Genomic DNA, 27,513 nt, shown 5'->3' with positions numbered 1-27,513 from the left:
AATCTGCCCAGGTACCGCGTACGGAACTGAATGCTTGCCCACGACAAAAGAAACAGATCAGTGACCTATTTTAGATCTGGAAGCAACGAACAGACCAGACCTCATCGACGGTGTCAGTGTTGAGACAGGGATTAGTGATCACGATGTTGTCATTACGACTATGGTTACGAAAGTTAAAAAGTCGGTCAAGAAGGCTAGGAGAGTATTCTTACTAGAAAGAGCAGATAAGCAGTTGTTAGCATCCCACTTAGTAAATGAATCGACTTCATTTACTTCCGGTACGATGGACGTGGAAGAATTATGGGCAAATTTTAAACACATTATAAATCACGCCTTGGACAAATATGTGCTGAAAAAGTGGGTTACGGACGGAAAAGACCCACCGTGGTTTAACAGCGCAATTCGGAGAACGCTCAGGAAGCAAAGACAGTTGCACTCGCGGTACAAGATAGATCGGGGGAATAAGGACAGGCAAAAGTTAGTAGAGATTCGTGCTACTGTAAAAAGAGCGATGCGTGAAGCATTCAACCACTACCACCGTCACACCTTAGCAAAAGATCTTGCTGAAAACCCAAGGAAATTCTGGTCTTACGTCAAATCGGTAAGCGGGTCGAAGGCTTCCATCCAGTCACTCACCGATCAGTCTGACCTGGCAACGGAAGACAGCAAAACGAAAGCTGAAATTTTAAATTTAGCATTTGAGAAATCTTTCACGCAGGAGGATCGTACAAACATACCGCCGTTTGAGTCTCGTACAGATTCCCGTATGGAAGACATAGTGATAGACATCCCTGGGGTTGTGAAGCAGCTGAATGGATTGAAAATAAATAAGTCGCCAGGTCCTGATGGGATTCAAACTCGGTTTTACAGAGAGTACTCTACTACATTGGCTCCTTAGTAAGCTTTCATTCATCGCGGATCTCTTGCCCAACATAAAGTCCCGAGCGACTGGAGAAAAGCGCAGGTGACGCTTATATATAAGAAGGGTAGAAGGACGGATCCTCAAAATTACAGACCAATATCCTTAACATCGGTTTGTTGCAGGATTCTCGAACATATACTCAGTTCGAATATAATGAATTTCCTTGAGACAGAGAAGTTGCTGTCCATGCATCAGAACGGCTTTAGAAAGCATCGCTCCTGCGAAACGCAACTCGCCCTTTTTTCACATGATATCTTGCGAACCATGGATGAAGGGTATCAGACGGATGCCATATTCCTTGACTTCCGGAAAGCATTTGACTCGGTGCCCCACTGCAGACTCCTAACTAAGGTACGAGCATATGGGATTGGTTCCCAAGTAAGTGAGTGGCTCGAAGACTTCTTAAGTAATAGAACCCAGTACGTTGTCCTTGATGGTGAGTGTTCATCGGAGGTGAGGCTATCATCTGGAGTGCCCCAGGGAAGTGTGGTAGGTCCGCTGTTGTTTTCTATCTACATAAATGACCTTTTGGATAGGGTGGATAGCAATGTGCGGCTGTTTGCTGATGATGCTGTGGTGTACGGGAAGGTGTCGTCGTTGAGTGACTGTAGGAGGATACAAGATGACTTGGACAGGATTTGTGATTGGTGTAAAGAATGGCAGCTAACTCTAAATATAGATAAATGTAAATTAATGCAGATGAATAGGAAAAAGAATCCCGTAATGTTTGAATACTCCATTAGTAGTGTAGCGCTTGACACAGTCACGCCGGTTAAATATTTGGGCGTAACATTGCAGAGCGATATGAAGAGGGACAAGCATGTAATGGCAGTTGTGGGGAAGGCGAATAGTCGTCTTCAGTTCATTGGTAAAATTTTGGGAAGATGTGGTTCATTTGTAAAGGAAACCGCTTATAAAACACTAATACGACGTATTCTTGAGTACTGCTAGAGCGTTTGGGATCCCTATCAGGTCGGAGGACATAGAAGCAATTCAGAGGCGGGCTGCTAGTTTTGTTACTGGTAGGTTTGATCATCACGCGAGTGTTACGGAAATGCTTCAGGAACTCGGGTGGGAGTCTGGAGGCGTTCTTTTCGTGAATCGCTACTCAGGAAATTTAGAGAACCAGCATTTGAGGCTGACTGCCGTACAGTTTTTCTGCCACCAACATATATTTCGCGGAAAGACCACAAAGATAAGATAAGAGAGATTAGTGCTCGTACAGAGGCATATAGGCAGTCATTTTTCCCTTGTTCTGTTTGGGAGTGGAATAGGGAGAGAAGATGCTAGTTGTGGTACGAGGTACCCTCCGCCACGCACTGTATGGTGGATTGCGGAGTATGTATGTAGATGTAGATGTAGATGAAACCAAAATGCTTCGGTGGACATGTGACCTGATATTGCACGATCATGACCAATGACAAATTACGCAGGCGGTAAGGAGTGGCACCTATCAACGAGAAAATCAGGGATAACCGTGTTCGGTGGTATGGACACGTATTTCGAACAGATCAAGATACAAGAGCAAAACGCTGGTTTTCACTGAAAGTCGATGGAATGCGACCAATCGGGAACCGAGGTAACGGTGGCTAGATATCTTCCACACAGACTTAAAGGTAGCTGGTCTCTACCCTGATGAAGCACAAGATAGCGTTAAGTGGAGACAGGAAGTCTCAACACCGGATCCCGCTACGTTGCGGGACCAAAGCTGGGAAATAAGAGGAAGATTATGGAACGTATATGTTAAGGCATATAAAACATTACGACATGTTTGTTGTAGTCCCAGTTTTCAGTTCTGTGTATAGTCCCGACTTCGTAATTGGTCACCTTTAGCGATAAGATGGGACCTAAGATTCACGAACTTACCGTTGTATTGTTGTTATGTCCGTTAACTTCCACACTGTACCCGGAGGATGTAAGCATTCCTGTCTGGCTACATTAGTATTAGTATTCTAGTATACATAAATCGTAATCGTAGAAGTAAACAACAGTTGAAAATGAGAATATTGCTAATTCAGTCAGAAGAGGTCATTGTAATGGCAAAAACATGCGATTTAGTTATTTTTTCTAAAACATAGGTTATTGAAATGTTAATATGCTAAGTGCTAGGTTTATGAGGAGCTGGACATTTGGAGACAAATGAAAACATTGACCATGCAGCCGAATATGAAGGGAACAAGAGGAGAAAAAAGATTTGACTTTAACATTCGATGGAACTCGGTATCATCAGAGACTAGACTAAGCGTACGAGAATGAGGAGGGAACTGGTAGCTCGGCCAGAAGAACTGAACGACTTAACAGCATATCAGAATTTTCAGTACATATGAAGTACTAGTCGGTACTTATAAATGGAGCACAACTTGCTTCCATGTATAAATGATCGATAGAGAAAGTCTGAGACTGCAGTCTCACAAACTTCAAAGTGAGTAGCACAGTTGCAAACGGTGGTAATAGAAACAGAATGTAGGGTGTTGCTTATTGGAGGAATCATACGGGAATCCACCTGAAGTCAAGGTCACAGCCGATGATCTGTACTAGACTTGTCTACCCAGCTAATGCCGTTTCTGTGATGTCTCGAATCAACAGGAAGCTAAAATCTATAGGCTACCGTCATTTACAGAAGCAACAGTATGATATAGTTTGAACATTTCCTACACTAAAATGATATCTATCATTGTTTTTTTTCTTCTGAAGGAAATATAAATACCTGGTGATTTTCTGTGCCACATAATTTGAAATAATGACTTGTCAGAATTTTCAAAGATCTTTGAAGTAATAAGAACAGAATCGATACGAAGTACGACTTGTCTTTATATCTTCTGGAGACGGTCGTGAAAGCTAAATTAATTAATACGTTTTTATTTTTGTTTTCCAACGCAACAACGATAGCTAAATTAATTAATACGTTTTTATTTTAGTTTTTCTATACAACCACAATTACCTTTATAAATGACCGTTTTCACCCATCTCAAACGGCGCTCTTCGGATCTATAATTAAAAACTTAAAACATCTTCATGATTTGAGATGTCACAAAAAAATACATATAGTATATTATAAAGCGAAGAGATAATATTCTCATATGCAGTTGATGCACAGGAGAACAATGTGTTGTCAATGTGCATCAACCTGACATGATAATTTTGTTGTCTCATTATTTGATAATACTAAGCGAATTTTACGCCTCAAAACGCAAATTATATACACGTCTTAATGTTTAGTTTTATATCTGAAGATATCCGTTTGAGACATTCGAAACCAATCACTGTAAACATAATTGTAGTTGTGTGGGAAAATAAAACATAATTTTTTTAAAGATTCGTAAAAATAATATATAATGACTGCTATCTATTTTTATTACCTTTCATTTGTAAGAGTTTGACGTCGCATAGACGTAATTGGAGGCCGGAGGAAAACTCGAGAACAAATCGTGAAGGAATCTTGCAGCATTCGCCAGAAATGATGTGACTTCACTCACTGACGGAAAACCCAATTTAGAGTGGTCAGAGGAAAAGTGGAATCTTTTTTCTCTCGAACAAAAGTCGAACGAAATAACAATGCAACACGTCGTTACGTTTCGGAGTTACGTCTGTTCGGACAGCGTGTGGGACGTGCTGCTAGCGAAGGTAAGGGTTGCGCAATACCAAGTAAAACATTTTTAAAGGTTATTTCTGCACTCTGATGAATTAGCTGAGGACCGTCGACAGTTAAATAAATCATAAAAGTCATCGGAGAAGGAGAGCAAGTTCGTATTGTCGATGGATGGGAGAAGGTAACCGGACGTGTCCTTTTCAAAGGAACAATTCCAGCATTTGCCTTCGGCGATTTAGGAAAAAACCAGCCAGGAATTACAACCGACGTTCTCCAGAAGGCAAGTCCACTGTCCTACTACTGCGCGACCTCCGTCGGTAAATACAGTGACGGGGAAAAAAATATCACAACACCAAGAGGAAGTTATGCGACACAAGCGAAATTTCTACAAACACTCGCGCCCAAAGCATAAGAGTGGCGCTAGTAGCGCCACTACGAGGATGCAAACAAGGTTTGCTCAACGACACGCTGTAACGATAGTGAACGTTAGTTACCTTTGAGACTTGCCGTGGTGAGCTGATGTTTGTCAAGAATGCGTTTAAGGCGACAAAAACGCCATTATCAACACCTCACTGAGTTTGAACGCGGTTGTGTAATAGGGCTGCGAGAAGCTGGATGTTCGTTCTGCGATACTGCAGAAAGACTTGGTAGGTATGTAACCACTGTACGAGTTTGCTGGCAGTAGTGGTCACGAGAATGAACGGTCGCAAGGAGATAGGGCCCCGGACGGCCACGTGGCACTATCTAGAGGGATGATCATCGTGCTCGGCGTAGGGCTCTGGCGAATCTTACTGCATCTACAGCAGGAATCTGAGCAGCAGTTGGCACCCTACTGACATAGTTACAAATCGATTACTTGAAGGTCACCACCAAGCCAGATGCCATGTAACGTGCATTCCACTGCCCCAAACCACCGCCAATGGTGACTTCAGTGGTGTCTAGTGAGAGCTCATTCGAGGGCAGATTGGAGGTCTGTTGTGTTTTCTGATGAAAGCTGGTTCTGCCTCTTTGCCAGTGATGGTCGTGTGTTGGTTAGAAAGAGGCCAGTTCAGAGCCAGCAACCAAAATAATCTGGGTGATGGTCACGGTTAAAGCAGGCTCAGACATGGTAATTGGATGTCTCTATAGGCCCCCTGGCTCAGCAGCTGTTGTGGCTGTGCACCTGAAGGATAATTTGGAAAATATTTCGAGTAGATTTCCCCACCATGTTATAGTTCTGAGTGGAGACTCAAACGTGCATAACGGGTGGCAGGAACAAAGAATCCAGAAAAATATTTTTAAGTGCTTTATCTGAAAACTACTTTGAGCAGTTAAACAGAGAACCGACTCGTGGAAATAACATATTAGACCTTCTGGTGACAAACAGACCCGAACTATTTGAAACAGTTAACGCAGAACAGGGAATTAGCGATCATAAAGCGGTTACTGCATCGATGATTTCAGCCGTAAATATAAATATTAAAAAAGGTAGGAAGATTTTTCTGTTTAGCAAAAGTGACAAAAAGCAGATTTCAGAGTACCCGACGGCTCAACACAAAAGTTTTTTCTCAAGTACAGATAGTGTTGAGGATCAGTGGACGAAGATCCAAACCATCGTACAATATGCGTTAGATGAGTATGTGCCAAGCAAGATCGTAAGAGATGGAAAAGAGCCACCGTGCTACAACAACCGAGTTAGAAAACTGCTGCGGAAGCAAAGGGAACTTCACTGCAAACATAAACACAGCCAAAGCCTTGCAGAGAAGCAAAGATTACGCGAAGCGAAATGTAGTGTGAGGAGGGCTATGCGAGAGGCGTTCAATGAATTCGAAAGTAAAGTTCTATGTACTGACTTGGCAGAAAATCCTAAGAAATTTTGGTCTTATGTCAAAGCAGTAGGTGGATCAAAACAAAATGTCCAGACACTCTGTAACCAAAATGGTACTGAAACGGAGGATGACAGACTAAAGGCCGAAATACTAAATGTGTTTTTCCAAAGCTGTTTCACAGAGGAAGACTGCACTGTACTTCCTTCTCTAGATTGTCGCACAGATGACAAAATGGTAGATATCGAAATACATGACAGAGGGATAGAGAAACAATTAACATCGCTTAAAAGAGGAAAGGCCGCTGGACCTGATGGGATACCAGTTCGATTTTACACAGAGTACGCGACGGAACTTGCCCCCCTTCTTGCAGCGATGTACCGTAGGTCTCAAGAAGAGCGAAGCGTTCCAAAAGATTGGAAAAGGACACAGGTCATCCCCGTTTCCAAGAAGGGACGTCGAACAGATGTGCAGAACTATAGACCTATATCTCTAACATCGATCAGTTGTACAATTTTGGAACACGTATTATGTTCGAGTATAATGACTTCTCTGGAGACTATAAATCTACTCTGTAGGAATCAGCATTGGTTTCTAAAAAGACGGTCGTGTGAAACCCAGCTCGCGCTATTCGTTCACGAGACTCAGAGGGCTATAGACACGGGTTCACAGGTAGATGCCGTGTTTCTTGACTTCCGCAAGGCGTTCGATACAGTTGCCCACAGTCGTTTAATGAACAAAGTAAGAGCATATGGACTATCAGACCAATCGTGTGGTTGGATTGAAGAGTTCCTAGATAACAGAACGCAGCATGTCATTCGTAATGGAGAGAAGTCTTCCGAAGTAAGAGTGATTTCAGGTGTGCCACAGGGGAGTGTCGTAGGACCGTTGCTATTCACAATATACATAAATGACCTTGTAGATGACATTGGAAGTTCACTGAGGCTTTTTGTGGATGATGCTGTGGTGTATCGAGAGGTTGTAACAATGGAAAATTGTACTGAAATGCAGGAGGTTCTGCAGCGAATTGACGCATGGTGCAGGGAATGGCAATTGAATCTCAATGTAGACAAGCGTAATGTGCTGCGAATACATAGAAAGAAAGATCCCTTATCATTTAGCTACAATATAGCAGGTCAGCAACTGGAAGCAGTTAATTCCATAAATTAGCTGGGAGTAAGCATTAGGAGTGATTTAAAATGGAATGATCATATAAAGTTGATCATCGGTAGAGCAGATGCCAGACTGAGATTCATTGGAAGAATCCTAAGGAAATGCAATCCGAAAACAAAGGAACTAGGTTACAGTACGCTTGTTCGCCCACTGCTTGAATACTGCTCAGCAGTGTGGAATCCGTACCAGATAGGGTTGATAGAGGAGATAGAGAAGATCCAACGGAGAGCAGCGCACTTCGTTACAGGATCATTTAGTAATCACGAAAGCGTTACGGAGGTGATAAACTCCAGTGGAAGACTCTGCAGGAGAGACGCTCAGTAGCTCGGCACGGGCTTTTGTTAAAGTTTCGAGAACACACCTTCACCGAGGAGTCAAGCAGTATATTGCTCCCTCCTACGTATATCTCGCGAAGAGACCATGAGGATAAAATCAGAGAGATTAGAGCCCACACAGAAGGATACCGACAATCCTTCTTTCCACGAACAATACGAGACTGGAATAGAAGGTAGAACCGATAGAGGTACTCAGGATACCCTCCACCACACACCGTCAGGTGGCTTGCGGAGTATGGATGTAGATGTAGATGTAGACCTGTCTGCTTGCTAGACATACTGGACCTACACCTGGAGCTATGGTCTGCTGTGCGGTTTCATATAACAGCAACAGCAGTCACGTGGTTATCCCACGCACCCTGACTGCAACTCAGTACGACAGTCTGGTGATTTGTCCAGTTGTGGTGCCATTCATGAACAGAATCACAGGGGGTGTTTTCTAACAGGATAACGCTCGACCACATACCCGTGTTGTAACCCAACAACTCCAGCGTCATCCACAACCAACATTAACCGTCCCTGTATCTACCGACCAAGAGCAACACGCATGGAACTCCGGCCCTCAAACTGACATCCAGCACATGTACAACACAATGTATGCACTGTTGCACGTCGGTTTCCTACATTCTTGTGGTTACACCGGTTATTAATGTGCTAGCATTTCACATTATCAAAGGATTATCTCGAGCTTACATTAACCTGTGATCTTGCAATGATAATGACTTAAATATGTTACCTAGACAAATGTATTCCCGAATTTTTATTACTCTACATTAATAATTTTTGGTGTTACTGTTTTTTTCCGTCTGCGTATTTTGGGAATGTATTGCATGTACCACGTGTGTTAAAATATAGTTCATTTTAGAACTACGAAATTCGCGCAGTGATCATATACAATAAATTGTACTGCATGCTTAACAGCGTCTACTCATACGCGATTAGGACAAAAAATTATTTCTTCCCATCAGATGGATACCAAAGTTATGTTATCCTTTCGAGACAGATAGCAGTCATTCATAGTATAAAATGAGGCAATGTTTTCTCGCAGGCTTGTGTAAACAAGAACACACAAACAAGCCACACCCACGCGGCGGCCATCTTACAGCCGAGGCTCTTAATCTGCAGTCTGCAGCTGGCTAGCATCAGACGATTGAAGCCACACCATTAGGTCGCCTGGCTACTTTTATCCATTCATAACAATCTTACAGAAATACGACTATGATATCACCGAAGCCGTCAATTCGTGTACTAATTTTAGCCGACGAGCCATCTGCTTGCCCAGATTTTTATTTTCCGCGCGAAGACGTTGCATGGCGCCCCTGGCAGCCCGCCTACATGTCACAGAAACATCTTAATAAACGTGCGACAACCGAAAAAAGCAGTGATTTGTTCTTGCTTTGCCAGAATAAGCTGATCACCGAACACGGCGGAATGTTACTTGGAATTCAGAACATAGCTTAGCAGTACATTTTTTGTTTAATCGTTTTCATCCATGGAGTGGACTCATATCACAGAAATCGATATCTTTTTGTGTTTGGACTGCAGTAAACAAGAGCGAAATGTGCTTGGAACGACAGGCGGCACACATGAACATCAGGGAATTTCGGAACACCGCAGATGAATTATACGATTGAAATAATTGGGATTACAGAACTGCGCAAGATATTTGACTTTGAGAATTCGCTGTAGTGTGCTACAAGAGTTTCGTGGTACGGGACTGTGAAGAACATGTTGCCGACCAAACGTAACCCAGAAGCGTTCGCAGGGTGACACGCCAGGCGAAAGCTGAGACCAGGGTAACAGTAGCATTCGTCGCTTCTCGAAGGAGGTTTACAAATCTCTCGTCACATGTGGCTGGGCATTTTGAAGACTTCGAAGATCGACTGACGGCGTAATATGGCATGAAAGAGGGGCAGTAACTCAGGCTCCAGAAATCCCTAATGTAGCGGCTCTTATTCAAAGTGACTACAGCGCGTAGGTGTATTCAATAGCACCCCACAAAACTAAATTAGAAATTTATCCGCTAAACTGAACTGAATAGCTTTGGTAACGTTGTAGCAACTAAAACTGAAAAATTTTGGTAACGTGGCAGCGACTAAAACGTATGCGACCATCACTGCAAGACAAGTACGAGCACGGTTCTACTGAAAACCCTATATTTTGCCACTGAACGTACAAGCCACTCCGTTCATGTGTCTATATCACTACGAAGTGCTCGTAATTTATGAGCAATGGAACTCAACACAGTTTTATAGCTACCACCAGTCCACTTCGCATACATGGATCCTCATCCGTTGCACTGCTTTTCATTTCCATTTCGAGTAATTGATTATTGCTCTATGATGTCATCTATACAGTATTTCGTCCTATAAATGAAATGTAGCTATATGAGAACGAATAAAGTGTTTGAAACTGCTCACCACGACCGTGACGAGGAAATTAGAAACATCAGAACTAATAGAGAGGCTTACCGGCAATCATTCCTCCCACGCGCCGTTCACGAGTAGAAAATAGAAGGGGGAATCAGTTAATGGTACGGTTAGTACCCTCCGCCACACAACTTCAGGTGGCTTGCGGAGTACTGATGTTGATGTAGAATAGCAAGAAATCATTTAATGTGTTAGAAGCATATCGTCAATTTAGTGGTTGTTATCTGTTATAAAACGTATTTTACTTCCTAAAATTTTACTTTAAATCAATGGTCATTTTGAAATTTCATAATGATAAGTACCTTACTTGGTGATTAGTTAAGAAGGCTATGACACACTTTTTGTTGTACAGGGAGCTCTTTCTACTTATGCCACAAATCTTACCCCATTTGGATCTCAGAAAAAACATATTTTACAGTGTTTTGCACTTGGGAACTCAATCGTTTCTTGTAGAGGTATCTGAAATTTTAAAGTCGCTGGAACAAGTTGTTTTGTTGTTAATTTAGCTTGATACACCATTCTTATAGTTTATTTCAGGCTAATACATAATAAACACTTCCGCAATCAACTAATCATTGTGAAGTCGGTTTTAAGTACACTCCTGGAAATTGAAATAAGAACACCGTGAATTCATTGTCCCAGGAAGGGGAAACTTTATTGACACATTCCTGGGGTCAGATACATCACATGATCACACTGACAGAACCACAGGCACATAGACACGGGCAACAGAGCATGCACAATGTCGGCACTAGTACAGTGTATATCCACCTTTCGCAGCAATGCAGGCTGCTATTCTCCCATGGAGACGATCGTAGAGATGCTGGATGTAGTCCTGTGGAACGGCTTGCCATGCCATTTCCACCTGGCGCCTCAGTTGGACCAGCGTTCGTGCTGGACGTGCAGACCGCGTGAAACGACGCTTCATCCAGTCCCAAACATGCTCAATGGGGGACAGATCCGGAGATCTTGCTGGCCAGGGTAGTTGACTTACACCTTCTAGAGCACGTTGGGTGGCACGGGATACATGCGGACGTGCATTATCCTGTTGGAACAGCAAGTTCCCTTGCCGGTCTAGGAATGGTAGAACGATGGGTTCGATGACGGTTTGGATGTACCGTGCACTATTCAGTGTCCCCTCGACGATCACCAGTGGTGTACGGCCAGTGTAGGAGATCGCTCCCCGCACCATGATGCCGGGTGTTGGCCCTGTGTGCCTCGGTCGTATGCAGTCCTGATTGTGGCGCTCACCTGCACGGCGCCAAACACGCATACGACCATCATTGGCACCAAGGCAGAAGCGACTCTCATCGCTGAAGACGACACGTCTCCATTCGTCCCTCCATTCACGCCTGTCGCGACACCACTGGAGGCGGGCTGCACGATGCTGGGGCGTGAGCGGAAGACGGCCTAACGGTGTGCGGGACCGTAGCCCAGCTTCATGGAGACGGTTGCGAATGGTCCTCGCCGATACCCCAGGAGCAACAGTGTCCCTAATTTGCTGGGAAGTGGCGGTGCGGTCCCCTACGGCACTGCGTAGGATCCTACGGTCTTGGCGTGCATCCGTGCGTCGCTGCGGTCCGGTCCCAGGTCGACGGGCACGTGCACCTTCCGCCGACCACTGGCGACAACATCGATGTACTGTGGAGACCTCACGCCCCACGTGTTGAGCAATTCGGCGGTACGTCCACCCGGCCTCCCGCATGCCCACTATACGCCCTCGCTCAAAGTCCGTCAACTGCACATACGGTTCACGTCCACGCTGTCGCGGCATGCTACCAGTGTTAAAGACTGCGATGGAGCTCCGTATGCCACGGCAAACTGGCTGACACTGACGGCGGCGGTGCACAAATGCTGCGCAGCTAGCGCCATTCGACGGCCAACACCGCGGTTCCTGGTGTGTCCGCTGTGCCGTGCGTGTGATCATTGCTTGTACAGCCCTCTCGCAGTGTCCGGAGCAAGTATGGTGGGTCTGACACACCGGTGTCAATGTGTTCTTTTTTCCATTTCCAGGAGTGTATTTAGTTACGATAAAAGACGTCGCCTGTATTACATCGTAGTTGATACACAAGATTTTCGTCGATCATGATGATATCTTTTGTGTATCTTTTATATAGTACACAAAATGTAATTAACAAAATCACATTGATGAAAAATCCTCTTTTCTTTCCGTTAGTGTGGCTTTGTTTTCCATGTTCATTGACTGGGCTAGGTAAATGAACTACAAAATTATAAATTGATACTTCTACAGCTATAATGACCTTACACGATTTTTACTCGGCATCAAGATAAAGTAACAATCTGAATTTTGTATTTCTTTATATTTATGGTACACGAAGTGCAGAAATCAAATGTCAGTCATCGAAAGCAGTTCGATGCAGGTTACAAAAAGACTCGACAAAATCCGACCATCTTTAATATGCTACACTGAAGTGGCAGAGGTCATGGGATACCTCCTAATATTGTGTCAAACCTCCTTTTGCTTGGCGTAGTGCACGAACTCGACGTGGCATGGGCTCAACAAGTTGTTGGCAGTCCCTTACAGAAATATTGAGCTATGCTGCCTCTACATCCGTCCATAATTACGAAAGTGTTGACGGTGCAGAGTTTTGTGCACGAACTGACCTTTAGATTATGTCCCGCAAATATTCGGTGGGATTCATGTCGCGCGATCTGGGTGGCCAAATCATTCGCTCGAATTATCCAGACTGTTCTTCAAACCAATCGCGAAAAATTGTGGCCCGGTAACGTGGTGCGTTGTCATCCATCGCTGTTTGGGACATGAAATCCATGAATGGCTGCAAATGGTCTCCAAGTAGTTCAGTTGGATCAGAGGACCCAGTCCATTCCATGGAAACACAGACCACACCATTATGGAGTCACCGCCAGCCTGTACAGGGCCTTGTTGATAACTTGGGTCAATGGCTTCGAGGGATCTGCGTCCCAACTGAACCCTACCATCAGCTCCTACAACCGAAGTCGTGACTCATCTGACCAGGTCACGGTTTTCCAGTAGTATAGGATCCAACCGATATGGTCACTAGCCCAGGAGAGGTGCTGCAGGCGATGTGCTGTTAGCAAAGGCACTCGCATCGGTCGTCTGCTGGCATGGCCCATTAATGCCAAATTTCGCCTCCGGAAAGGCTCAAAATCATGAAAAGTTCAATTTTTACTTTTTTGCGTTTTCTGAATCTGCAGACTATTACCTTTTAATAGATATATAATTTATTCAATTGAATCTGCAGACTATTACCTTTTAATAGATATATAATTTATTCAATTCCGAAGACCACAACTATTTTTAAATTTTTTTTGAAATGTGTTCTACATGGGCGTGACCCACTGAGGCGCTGTTAAACTGCTGTCAAATGGTGTTATTATTAACGTCCGTGTTCATCAGGTACATTTTAGTGATGTGAGATAAAGTATAAAACCTATTTTCAGAGACTTAGCAGCACCTGAACTGTTGAAAAAGTGTATTCACGGAAAAACTCAAAACCCCAATGAAAGTGTAAATAGTGTTATACGGTCGAGAATCCCCAAGACTGTATTTGTTGGAATAGAAACACTTCACTTTGGTGTGTATGATGCTGTTGCGACTTTCAATGATGGCAACATTGTAAGGTGCAAGGTGTTTAGAAATATGGGAATGAAGATAGGTTCTAACATGGTACGAGCGATGCTTGCTTTAGACAAGGAACGCCTTCGGGCTGCAGACAGGGCTGTAAAGAGTCTAGAAATACAAGGAAGAGTAAACAGGAGGAGGAACAAGAGGAAGCTGGAGGAGGAGTTTGCAGAGGATGAAGATAATCCATCCTATGGACCTGGAATGCACTAAAAAGTTAATCCAATCTTTGTCGCTCGATTCCCAAAACTTTTATTTTCTCATACTAATTACATGTTTTCTAAGGATCTTCCAAACATATTTGTTTCAAACTTTCAGTAAATGTTACACAGTACCTTCTGCATAATTTAACACAGCCTTTTTCCAAAAAAACTGTATATTTTTGAATATATAAATAAAAAATTGCAAAAAAAAGTTGTGAATTTTCATTACAATTGAAAAAAAATCATCTTTAATAACTGAACTAAAATTTTGTAAAATCCCTGTGTTAAGTTGTAGCCCATATTCCAATAAATAATCTGTAAAAAGTTCAACTTCCTACCTCAAACACTTTGTGAGGAAAGATGTAATTTATAAGCGTTATTTTAACATTGCAAGTATAGGGCGTTCCGGAGCCCCTTAACGGATACGTTGGTCGTATGTTCCACATTGATTTCTGCGGTTATTTCGCGCAGTGTTGCTTGTATGTTAGCACTGACAACTCTACGCTAACGCTGCTATTCTCTGTCGTTAAGTGAAGGCCGTTGACTACTGGGTTGTCCATGATGAAAGGTAATGCATGAAACTTAGTACTCCCGGCACACTCTAGACGCTGTGGGTCTCACAATACTGAATACCCTAAAGATTTCTGAAATGAAATGTCCCATGCATCTAGCTCCAACTACCACCTCGCATTCAGAGCCTGTCCAGTATTGCGGCCATAATCAAGTCGTACACCTTTTCACATTAATCACCTGAGTGCGAATGACAGCTCCGCCGATGCACTGCCGTTTTATATTTGGTGTACGCGATGACTTTTGTCACCTCAGAGTAATGTAAGGTCACATCTTTTCGACAGGGCGTGTGGCGAGTTCTCTGTTCGGCTTTCGTGGCGTGCACAATTCCGCTTCGGCTGTGGGCAGCAGAGCGCTTATTTACTGCAGAGCATCGTTTGTGCTGCAGGGAAGTGTGATTATTACGTCCTCCTGGAGGACAGAAATCTTGATATTGGGTTTTGAATGGCACACCGAATGGCCTACCCCTCTCGCTGTTTGGAAATGGATGATTGAGTATGTAAAGTTGCTCGATGTGGAAGTATTGGGTATTCAAATTGAGAATATTGTGAATAGTGTATGTGCAAAATGTATGAAGAATTACCTTTGTGAACAGTCAGGACCAACAATGGTAGTGTGAAACTGAAGCACAATGACGGGTCTCTCAGCACAGTGTCATAACACGTAGGTCTTGCCTTGCTATCTTTGGGAATCTGTAATTTACCGTTCGAAGTTTCGCTCGTAAAGATCAGAGAAATGCTTAGTTTACGGTGTCAGAGAAGACACGTGGTGAGAATACTTTTGGCATGGCAGGCTCAATGACAATAGAATAGCTAAAGTAGAACTACAAAAGCACATACCCTCTCACGTGAATGTATGCGGTCATAGGGCATATGATGTGTATGAAAAAAAAACCGCGCATGGTCCATATGCAGTTCAAAAGAACACCTGAGGCAAGATTGTTGAAAACAGTCAATCAGAAACAGTGAAATATGCAACTGCTCTGCCAGTTCGGACTAGCCCCACTGTGGGTACTTCAGGACCTGGAAATGGGAGAAATGTCAATGAGGAAATTATGACATTCACCTCCGACCAGCAATAGGTCTGAATAGAGAGCAATAACATTGATAATAAAAGTAACTCAACCGTAAAAGATGCTGTCAGAGTCACAGATGACACCCTTGATGATGGACATCAAAATGTGTATATGGATGGGGGCAAGCATGTAGAGGTGGCAGACCGCTAGTGAAACTATCGCTGAAGAGCAAGGCAACGGAATGAAGAGTGTCACAGCAGGAAATAACTGTTAAATAATCGACGGAGGACGCAGTCAGTGTAACTGACAATGCACAGAACGAAGAAGATAAGGCCGTGGAAGTTGACAGTGGACAGTGGAAGTGGGAGAGAATGTTGAGGTGGTAGCAAGTGTTCACGAAAGCAAAGAACAATTGAGAAACAGTGGCAAATGTTGTTACGAAAAAGTAAAAACTAATTGCCACAACAAATCTTGGACAGAAGAAGGCACCATGCTGGACAAACTACGGGAATTTGATGCAGATATGAATCTCCACATACACTGCGACAATCTTCAAAATCTTTATTGCAAAAGTACAAAGCAGCAACAGTATCTTGTTCAAACCAGACAAGGTAATCAACGAAAAAGCTGAGGAATGAAATGCGAGCTTCCGTCTCGAATACTAAAAACACACAAAAGAGAAGAAGGACGATGAAATCGTACCAGTTTCTGTGTTGGATCTCACTGAATTCCAAGAGCTGCAACAAACGGCTGGGGAGCATAATGTATGCTGGGTAGGAAACCCACCGGACCCAGCGGATGAATCCCAATTTCTACTGAGCTACAGGAAGTAATGAAAAGTTGACGCAGTATGACAGAGACCCTGTAGTGACCACCTGTGTCGCAGAAAGAAGTGATAACGGGAGTTGGTACAAACTGTAATCTGAACTGGAAATTTATACCCTGACTGTCAAGTTATTTTATATATGAACAACGATAGATTTATTACGATCCTAGCACTCAACAACTCAGGTATTATCACCCCACCCAAATGGGAAGTTGTAGGTAAATACTAAAAAATAATGATGTCGATATCACATTTCTGCAAGAAGTAGTATGTCAAAATATTTCCCTTACAGCCGCATATAACATCTACAATAATGTGGGAGAAAACGGACGCGGTTATGTAGCCTGAACAAAGAGAGATCTAGAAATGAGTCAACTTGAATTTCATCCCGACAGCCCGGTGATAAAATGAGTCATCGGTGATATTATTCTTGAAATACGGATGCTCCGTCCGGATCGAACAAGAAAGGGGTCCGACAAACTTTTCTCCAGAAAATTCTCACTTATTATTGAAGAAACTTCCATAATGGACTGATACTTGGGGTGACTTTATTTGTGTACTACAAGCCATGGATACCGAGGGTAACACTCTAATCTGTGAACCCCTACGAGATGTAAACAGCTGCTGTCAGTGCAAAAGACATAGGATTGGATTAGATTGTTTGGGGGAGGAGACCAGACAGTGAGGTCATCGGTCTCATCGGATTAGGGAAGGAAGCCGGCCGTGTCCTTTCAAAGGAACCATCCCGGCATTTACCTGGAGCGATTTAGGGAAATCACGGAAAACCTAAATCAGGATGACTGGACGCGGGATTGAAGCGTCGTCCTCCCGAATGCGAGTTCAGTGTGCTAACCACTGCGCCACCTCGCTCAGTACGTAAAAAGACATAGTCGTAAAGTCTAACATTCAGACGGCTACGTCTACGTTTTCGTGGTTACTCTGCTATTCACAATACAGTGCGTGGCAGAGGGTTCAATGAACCACCTTCAAGCTGTCCCTCTACCGTTCCACTCTCGAACGGCATGCGGGAAAAACGAGCACTTAAATTTTTCTGTGGGGGCCCGATTTCTCTTATTCTTATGGTGATGATCATTTCTCCTGATGCAGGTGGGTGCCAACAGAATGTTTTCGCAATCGGAGGAGAAAACTGGTGATTGAAATTTCATGAGAAGATACCGTCGCAACGGAAAACGCCTTTGTTTTAATGATTGCCAATCCAATTCACGTGTCATGTCTGTGGCACTATCTCCCCTATTTCGCGATAGTACAAAATGAGCTTCCCTTCTTTGAACTTTTTCGACGTCATCCGTCGGTCCCACCTGATGCGGATCCCACACCGCACAGCAGTACTCCAGAATAGGGTGGACAAGCGTGGTGTAAGCAATCTCATTAGTAGACCTGTCGCACCTCTTAAGTGCTCTGTCAATAAATCGCAGTCTTTGGTTTGCTCTACCCACAACACTATCTATGTGATTGTTCCAATTTAGGTTATTTGTAATTGTAATCCCTAAGTATTTAGTTGAATTTACAGCCTGCAGGTTTGTGTGAGTTATCGCGTAATCGAGATTTAGCGGATTTATTTTAGCACTCATGTGAATAACTTCACACTTTTCATTATTCATTGTCAGTTGCCACTTTTCACACTCACTACACTTCATTACACCTACATAATCTCAAACGCAGCATCCCGACCGGACGGGTTTTATGTTTCGGAGATATCGAGGTAGACGGATATGAAGTCATACAACTGAATATGACTGATCACCATGCAGTTCAATTTTTTTATTTTTTTATTTTGGCTTTGAATACAAGGAACAATGGTTATAAAGTGAGAAAGAAACATAATGGCAGAAAAACAGAATAGCACAAACTTACGAAGTTAGCATATAAACACACTCTTAAATTAGCAGTCCTAATTAAAGTCAAAGGATTTGCGAGACCGATCCCATATGGTAAGAGCTGTTGGAAACCAAACACGAGCACCCTTGATGACAAACGAATTGAAGAAAACTTCGGCGCTGAATTCCCCAGCTGGAAAAGAATGAAACGGATTTATAGAAGCAGGGAGTGGTAAGAGAAGAGAGCCAAACCAGACATTTTAAGATTTTTTAAAATTGCTTCGCATCAATTACATGGAGAAAGGCAAGATACCATCGATTTTTATTACAGCACCTTATGGGAAATACAAAAGTAGACAGATGATGATGATGATAAAATAGCGGAACTGTTGACACTCAAACAGAAAGTATTTGAATGACAGGCAGACAGACAGACAGACTGAAAGGGAATACTGTTAGGTCCAAAGACCGCAAATGTCACCCCGATGAAAAGTGGAGTCGCCATCATTTAGCAAGAGATCAAAAAAGGAGGAAAGATTTGCAGAAAATATAACAGCTGGTGAACACGCAACGATAAGCAAATCACCACACCTTCCGGCAACAAGAAACCATTTCAAGGTGCTTTACAGGTACCGCCAAGTTGACGACACGAAACTCGTACAGTTTGAAACAACAATTGCGAACGCAAGTTAAGCGACAAAACCATAAATTGGTTGATGGAATCTGAGACAGAAGACATATTGAAATCCGTGATGAAAAACATGCCAAGAAACAGAAGCCCGGCACTGATGGGATAGCAAACGAATTTTACACAAAATATTGGCGGATCATAGGTACTGAATTTTTCGAAGCCACAAAAGATATGATCGGCAACAGGAAGCTGCCCCATACGGCTACAGATCCAAGGATACTAGAACTTGTGCCGAAACATCCAACAGCGAGCAGAGCGACAACTCTCCATACATTACTTTGCACAGACTACACGTTAATAGCAATAACAATTTTTGACGCACGGACGCCTACCGGGACTTGACTGCTATGCAAAACACAGAAAAAATTTTTCTGAAAAGAAAAAACATCAAGGGGGACGAGACATGGTGTTAAAAATATGAACCTATCACAAAATGACAAAGTACAGAAATTCACATGAAGGGTCAATCCTTTGACGACGTAACCGACATTCGAGCAAATGTGACACGCGATTGAACAATTTGGAAAAAAAGAATCACAACACCAAAAACTAAGTAATGTACAGCAATGAAATTTCGGGAATACATTTGTCTGGGTAATATGTTTAAGTGATTAAAATTGCAAGATCGCGGGTTAATGTAAGCGCGAGATAAGCCACTGAAAATGTCAAATGCTGGTACGTTAAGAACAGGTGTAACTGCCAGAGTGTTGAATGTAAGCAAGCAAACGTGAACGCATTGTTTTGTACATGTGCTAGATGTCATTTTGTTGGATGGAGTTCCATGCCTGTTGCACTTGGTCGGTCAATTTGTGGTTCTATGGAATGAATAATTACCCTAATCTAATCAAACAGGGTCGGTTAATGCTGTTTGTGGATGACACTGGAGTTGCCGTCCGATGATTTCTCATATGTGCTCGATTGCAGACAGATCTCTTGATCGATCAGGTCAAAGTAACATGTCGACACTATGTGGAGTATGTTGGATTACAACAGCGGCATGTGGGCGAGGGTTGTCCTGTTGGAAATACCCCTTGGGATGCTGTTCATGAATGGCAGCCGGCCTTGTGGCCGAGTGGTTCTAGGCCCTTCACTCTGGAACCGCGCGACTGCTACGGTCGCAGGTTCGAATCCTGCCTCGGGCATGGATGTGTGTAATGTCCTTAGGTTAGTTATGTTTAAGTAGTTCTGTTCTATGGGACTGATGACCTCATATGTTACGTCCCACAGTGCTCAGAGCAATTTGAAGCATAAATGGCAGTACAACAGGTCGAGTCACCAGATTGACGTACAAACTTGAAGTCAGGGTGCGTGTGATAACCACGAGATTGCTCCTGCTGTCATACGAAATCGCACTCCAAGCCCTAGCCTCAGGTATAGATCCAGTGTGTCTAGCATGCCGACAGATTGGTTGCTGGCCTTGAACTGGCCTCCTTCTAACCAACACACAGCTGTCACTGGCACCGAAGCAGAAACAACTCTCAGAAGAAAACACAACAGACCTCAACCCTGACCTCTAATGAACTCTCGCTTGACATCACTGAAGTCGCAAATGGCGGTGGTTTGGGGATAGTGGAATGTACGCTACAGGGCGTCTGGCTCGGAGATGTCCTTGAACTAATCGATGTGTAACTAATCGATGCTGCTCATACTGCTGGTGCAGACGCAGTACGACGATACAGAGTCCCACGCCGGACACGATGGTCTTCCCTGTCAGTGCCACGTGACCGACCGGTGCACGGTCTTCTTGCGACCGTACATTCTCGTGACCACCGTTGCCAACAGTCATGTACAGTGGCTACATTCCTGCCAAGTCTTCTGCAGTATCGCAGAACTAACATCCAGCTTCTCGTAGCCCTATTACACGACCTCGTTCAAACTCAGTGAGGTGCTGATAATGGCGTCTGTTTCGCCTATATGGCTTTCTTGACTAACATCAATTAACTACGTTCAATCTAAAAGGTAACTAACGCTCACGACCGTTACAGCGTGTATTTAAAGCAAACCTGGTTTGCATACTTACAGTGGCGCTACTATCGCTTCTCTAATGCGAGTGGCGTGAAATTTGAACAGACGTAATCATTCTGATGCAGATACACACCTACCAACATTCGTTTACCTCGCACAACTCAGGCTTGGTGCTGCGATATTTTATCCGTCAGTGTATCATTGTACTTGTTCTTTTCACGGGAACAATCCTGACATTTGCCTTATGCGATATACGTACACCACTGGTACTTTGGCTGGTTGGATGGGGATTTGAATTGATGTCTTCTGGTATGTAGTCCAATGTATTATGGTTGGAATTATGCAGCCATCTTCAATATATGACAAATATTCTTGGTTACTGACACACTCGCACCATCACAGACTCAGCACACTCTTTGCCATACCCATTATTCTATTTAAAAATCCGAATCGGGCATTTGCCACTGGATAGGTTCATGATATTTTGTACGAAGATGGAAACACATATGACGCACAAAAACATGCAAAATCTTCTATGTAAACAGTGACTTAATAAAGGTCTCGTCTGTTTTGAAACTCTTTATGTCTGCTGCTGCCAGAAGCTTTTTCACGCTGAATGGTCCCATCCCTGCTAGGCACCTGAATTGCCGTAATGGGCCGACAGCTGCTTGTTGCTGTCACTGACGCCTAAGATCTTCTACTCCTCCTCATTAACATTCAGGGGCGTTCGTCTTATACGAGACGATTTGTATGGAATATCCCTGGGATGCTGAGATGCAGCGATTTATCTCAGCTGGAACCACCTCCTAGAGGAGGTAGAAGTTTTCCGTTCATTGTACTACTGGTTACTTAGTGATATCTTCAAAATCACAGCAAAGTCTAAATTCAGGCCTTTATCATAATAGTGCTGGCCGTAATGGTCGCTTACTTTGCTGGTCTGTCCGACAGTTCGATGCACAAAAAGCTGCAGTAAGTGTGCCATAAAATTTCGGGCGTGCAGCGCCATGAATTTCAATTCTTCCTCTGACATTTCCAGCTATCTTCAGAGTGAGGTGAAGTAACTGATGCTACAGCACTCGCTCCGTCCTTTTAAACCCGCGGACCGCGCGACTGCGCATGCGGCCACAGGTACACAAGGCGCCAGAGACGTTAATCGGCGGCAAAGAAGTACAACATATGCATGAAATTAGATCTATGGCATCACAGTCCAACCACACGGTGGTATCGCTGTAGCACTGCGAGATGCACCGTTGTGACGTCTTTACGAGTTTATTACGAAAAGTGCCGCATTCCATGATTTGTCCAAACTGAAGCCGCTATCTCTATTACTTAAATGCATGTCCAACCGAGTTCCAGTTGCTTCTTTCACTACTGAGTCCCAGAAAGGCGAAGTCGAGGCTAAAATTACGACGTTATCGTACACCATAGAATGTCCATTGTCAATACAAAGTTCTACCACCGCCGATTGTTGGTTGTAAGAGCCAGGTGGCTGCCGCACTCACGGGGATCTTATAAACCCCAGGATTCCGCAGCACCAAATCATTTTTAACGGAACTCAGAAGTGCTGCTGTCTTTGGTGGAGGCTGAAAAATCACTTTAACTTCATGTCTGCTGAGAATCCGTCTTATTTCTGACGATAGGCTTCCCACGTATGGCAGAAAAGTCATGGATTTAAAGCTTTGCGTACCTTCTTCTACATTCCTTATGCCCACTGTTGGTTTCATTCATTGTGTCTTACGTATCTGCTATGGAGAATATTCGTTGGCTTCAAAAACTCTTCTCAGGTGTAGAATCTCGTCTTCCAGACTGCTCTCGTTAGCAATGACGTGTGCTCTGTGTACCTGAGTTCTGAGAACACTCATCGTTTGCGAAGGATGGTGGCAGCTATTTGCACGTAAATATAAATCCGTATGTGTGGGTTTCCGATATACTGCATGTCCCAAAGGGCCATCATCTTTGCGTCGTACCAAAACATCCAAACATGGAAGGCATCCATCTTTTTTCGATTTCCGTTGTGAAGTGAATTTGTCTATGAATGGAACTGAGATGATTTAAAAATTCTTTTAATTTATCTTCACTATGGGTCCACACTACAAAGGAGTGAACAACATACCTCTAAAATACTGTGGACTTCAAGCTATCAGATTCCAGCGCATTTTCCTCGAAGTCCTCTATAAAAATGTTGGCCACCAAGGGTGACAAAGGACTACCCATGAACAGACTGACGGTGTCGCCATGGGTAGTTCTTTGTCGCCATTGGTGGCCAACTTCTTTACGGAGGACTTCGAGGAGAAGGCGCTGGAATCTGCTAGCTTGAAGCTCACAGTATTTTGGAGGTATGATGCTGACTCGCTTATAGCGTGGCCCCATGGTGAAGATAAATTAAAAGAATTTTTAAATCACTTGTGTTCCATCCATAGACAAATTCAGTTCACAATGGAAATCGAAAAAAGATGGGAGCCTTACATTTTTGGATATTTTGGTACGACGCAAAGATGATGGCACTTTTGGACATGCAGTATATCGGAAACCGACCTACACGGATTTATATTTACGTGGAGTATAATACTAAAGAAAGCAAAAACTTCAACACTGTGAATCAAGCATTGTGTTGCGTTTAGAGATACGGAATAATTTTAGGCTTGTACGCAATCGACAATGATTCAGACTAGTTTGATCGTTCTTACGGCCTTCTGATGTGATCTCCGCACTCCATTTCAAGTAACAAAATTACGGTAAAATTTAGCTGGCATTTTGCGTGTGAGATTAAATGACTTGAAGTGTTCACTAGTTCCGAAGATGTGTGGGAATAATATATCAGTGCTGTTGCCGATTTACATGGGGAGAGTGCTTATCATTGAGGACTGTCGCTACGAGTGTTGGCCGAAATGTATATATAAATTTCGTATGGCTCCATGACTGAATGCGAGTCTTTCAATTGTACACCACTTCGGCGACTTTGCTGTTCCTAATCTCCCCGATTTATGTAATCTGGGAAAGGGAACCTACAGTTTTAACATTGAATCCGAACCTCTAGCGACTCTTCATATCACTGAGAAGTGCAGCAAGATTTAAGATAGACTGAAAATTTCGTCTCGATCCCTCGACCTCCCGAGTTCCAGCAACGCGCTTTGTCACTAGAGTATGAGGCCCGACTTTGAATATATGGAAGAACGCGTATGTTGCCAGTGGTCAAACGGAGGAACATATCCTTCAATACCATTTGCGATACAGACGCAACAGATAATCACATGTAGGAGTAACCTCAAGACTGAGATTTTCTTGAAGGACCACCGACCATCAGTGCAAATTCTAATAACTGTGGCGTAACAAGCAACACTAAAAATTGCAAGTAATTATTTGAATTCGGCTGCCATATAATCTCGTGCTTCTGCTGCATCTGGTTCCCTGTCACCCTCTCCCATCCAACGTGAAAAACTGGTGCGGTGTCGGTGTAGGTAAGCCTGTATCGAAGCATGGTATAACGACATTTTTAGATGTGAATCGCGCTGCAGTGGTTGTCATAAGCATTAGTGAACAGCTACTAGGAAGAGAGACCGACTTAATCTTACCGTCTAGAGACTTAATGCCTCGCAGAATTCAGCAATATATTGTAAATCGTGGTGGGCATACTCTATATTGATATGTTTCCCCACGTCCCCACCGATGAATAAGGTTACACCTATGCAGTTGTAGATTAGTGTAATGGATTAGGCGTCCTGTAACAGGAAGCAGCAACATTTGCTTTTATGAGGCATAAATGTTTCATTAAATCAATGTCTCGTAAAAATGCAAATGAAGAAAGCCATGCAATTCAGCAGAAGTGATTACGGGTAGGTCCTGACGCGGTGCACTGAATAAGGTAAAAAAATAAAGAGATAGAGATGAGGTTACGAAGACCTTGTAGACCGCTGTTGCTGCCATATTTCGCACGTGATTTTGCTGGAACTTGGTATTTTAATTTGGTTATCATTTTTTCTTCATTGAGGTACTTAGGGATACATTGTATACCAGTTCCACACAAAACACGATATATTAGTGGTTACGGTTCTAGGCGCTACAGTCTGGAACCGCGCGACCGCTACGATCGCAGGTTCGAATCCTGCCTCGGGCATGGATGTGTGTGATGTCCTTAGATTAGTTAGGTTTAAGTAGGGGACTAATGACCTCAGAAGTTAAGTCCCATAGTGCTCAGAGCCATTTGAACCATTTTTTAGATTAGTGATTAAGTTACAAGCGAAATTTAAGTACCTATCACCCACTGTGATCCAGATTTTTCGAGATTTCTCTGAGTCTCTGGTGCTGGAATGATTTCTACAATAAGGTAACTGTCAGTACCTACGCCCATCTTTCTCCAAGTGAGCCACTAGTTAATGAAAGAAGTCATGTTTCCTGCAGAGGCTATTGGTTGTTCGAAGTGAAATACTACACTCCACTTCAGTTCCAGTATCGACTTTAAATGAAGTGAAGAGTACAATTTTCAATATCTTCATGATTGAGGGTTCACTTGTTTATTTCGAAGACACAGCAGCAACTTCACACTCATTGTCATGTGCTTGCAACAAATTATGGCATCATCTACATTTTCTTCTCGACGAGAAGGAGCATAAGGAGGTGGGCTACACACTGTCATTGGACCGTTAATTTACAGATCATTTGAAGTCTCGTTTACGTAATTGTAGTTAGAGACGCAGCACTAACGCATTTACGAATGCATGGAGGAAGGGTGCGCTGTGGTGTATTTCACGACTCATCAATAAATGTTACGAAGGAGATGATTAGGTAAATGCATGAGCACAGTTTCGATTACTGGCGCATCTACGGTACTTGTAATTCTTGCGAGCCACCTCACTCATTCAACAGGCAAGAGGTCGTTGTGAATAAAAGCTGTGGCTACGGGTTTCTCGTTCTTTTTAGGGCTGGAGAAACGGTTCCATCTTCCTGGCAGTTTTGTGGGCAGGATGCTAAACGCTGAAGGCACAACCAGCTGTGAGAGGCGCATGCCATCTTGATATACGCCATCTGACACATGAGGCGCCGGGGTGCAAGAATAAAGCGCCGGCAGCTGGAAGGCGCCCAACAGCGCCGAGGACGTGTCTCTGCTCATCACGGAGGACAAGGCACAAAGCAACAGCTTCTCATTTCTCACAAGCCTTTCATATCAGAGCTAATAAATACCAGATGCGCAACTCCACATTAATTTTCGAAATGGAGGTTACTTAATTTGCTGCCTGATGTCAACACGTTTATTTGAACATGGGCGTTTTCGTTGTGCCGATGTCCTGGGTTCCTCTCGGGACTCAATGTGAAGAAAAAAGACTATTTCTAAAACCTCATCTTGTGCCGAAATGACGGGTCTCGCCTTTTTACTCCTGATGTTGGCCCGTATCATTGCCAAGTTAGGATGGGTCAGCTACACTGGGAAATCCGTTTGGAGCTACGTTTTCGAACTTCCACTTTACCATCTCGATCATTCACGTCCAAGTACGTGCAACGTATGTAACATTCATCATCGATCGGAGAGATGGAGGGAAAGCACTAGATTTAGTTGCCTGCACGACCCCGACACAGCGCCACAAAATAACACGCAAACATCTCCCCGAAAAATGTTTCTCGTCGGCGATTTTATTCACTATATTACTGAATATGAACTCTGATACTCGTTAAAATAGACAAGACATAAACAAAAAAGTGAAATATTCATTTTATTTTTTTATATCTTGCTGACAGCTTAAACCAAATCCTACGTCAGCCACTCTGAGTTATACTAAAACGTCTACTTAATATTATCATCGTCTAATGCGATATGCTCATCTGATGATCGAGTAAAATACGTTGATCCAATAGAAATTTGTGCTTGCTATTTTCCTATGAGTGTGAGTATCTACAGGTCACTTGAACGGCATGTTACAAGCTGCGAAATAAGTGTAATAGGTGCTGCGTATACGGAAAAATTGATTGACCGAATCAGCGTCCTATGAGTAGGGAAACTGGGTAACTTCAGTGGCTTTGGGTTGGGTGCAACGCATTGACCTGGCAGCTGCGAATGAGAATCGTGGAAGTGGAAGGTCTCCTTCAATATTCACGTGCAGCTTTTACTAGTATTATCAGTTGTGGATGTACGGTACTGAGACCGCTGGTACGCAGCAAGATAAACATTCTTACTTCGCCCAAGAACGTGGCCGTCGGATACTCAAACGTTGTTTAGTGAAGCGTACAGCGCATCTGAGAGCAAACTATAGCGTCAGGGGAGGCAAACCATACCACTCTGATGTGTGCCGTTGTTGACATCTACAGCTAAAATTGTAATGAGTAAAGTAACGTAATGGCCAGGTCATAAAAAAATCAGCAATTGTGTGTCTGGTCAGAAAAATACGCTCACAGCCTACAATTCCCAAATTGCGCGGCGCGTAAACATTCCAGTATTAGACACGTTTTGCAACGGTAACAGGTACAGATAAGACAAATAAAAACCCATTAGCTCACTTTAGCAGTTATTTGTAACGTATGTGCGGTGAAGTTCTGAT

The 27,513-nt window shown here is 43.4% G+C and overlaps 1 protein-coding gene across 1 annotated transcript in view; it reads right to left on the bottom strand.

The window, feature by feature from the left end:
- Positions 1–27,513, bottom strand: part of LOC126249402 (monocarboxylate transporter 2-like) — a 141,714-nt gene that overhangs the window by 55,786 nt on the left and 58,415 nt on the right. The gene's annotated exons all lie outside the window — the stretch shown is intronic.

The sequence above is a fragment of the Schistocerca nitens genome, chromosome 3 (genome assembly GCF_023898315.1).
Source record: "Schistocerca nitens isolate TAMUIC-IGC-003100 chromosome 3, iqSchNite1.1, whole genome shotgun sequence".
In the NCBI taxonomy this organism is placed as follows: Eukaryota; Metazoa; Arthropoda; class Insecta; order Orthoptera; family Acrididae; genus Schistocerca; species Schistocerca nitens.
The sequence above is the reverse complement of the archived record's forward strand: the minus strand, read 5'-3'. Positions and strand labels throughout refer to the sequence as shown.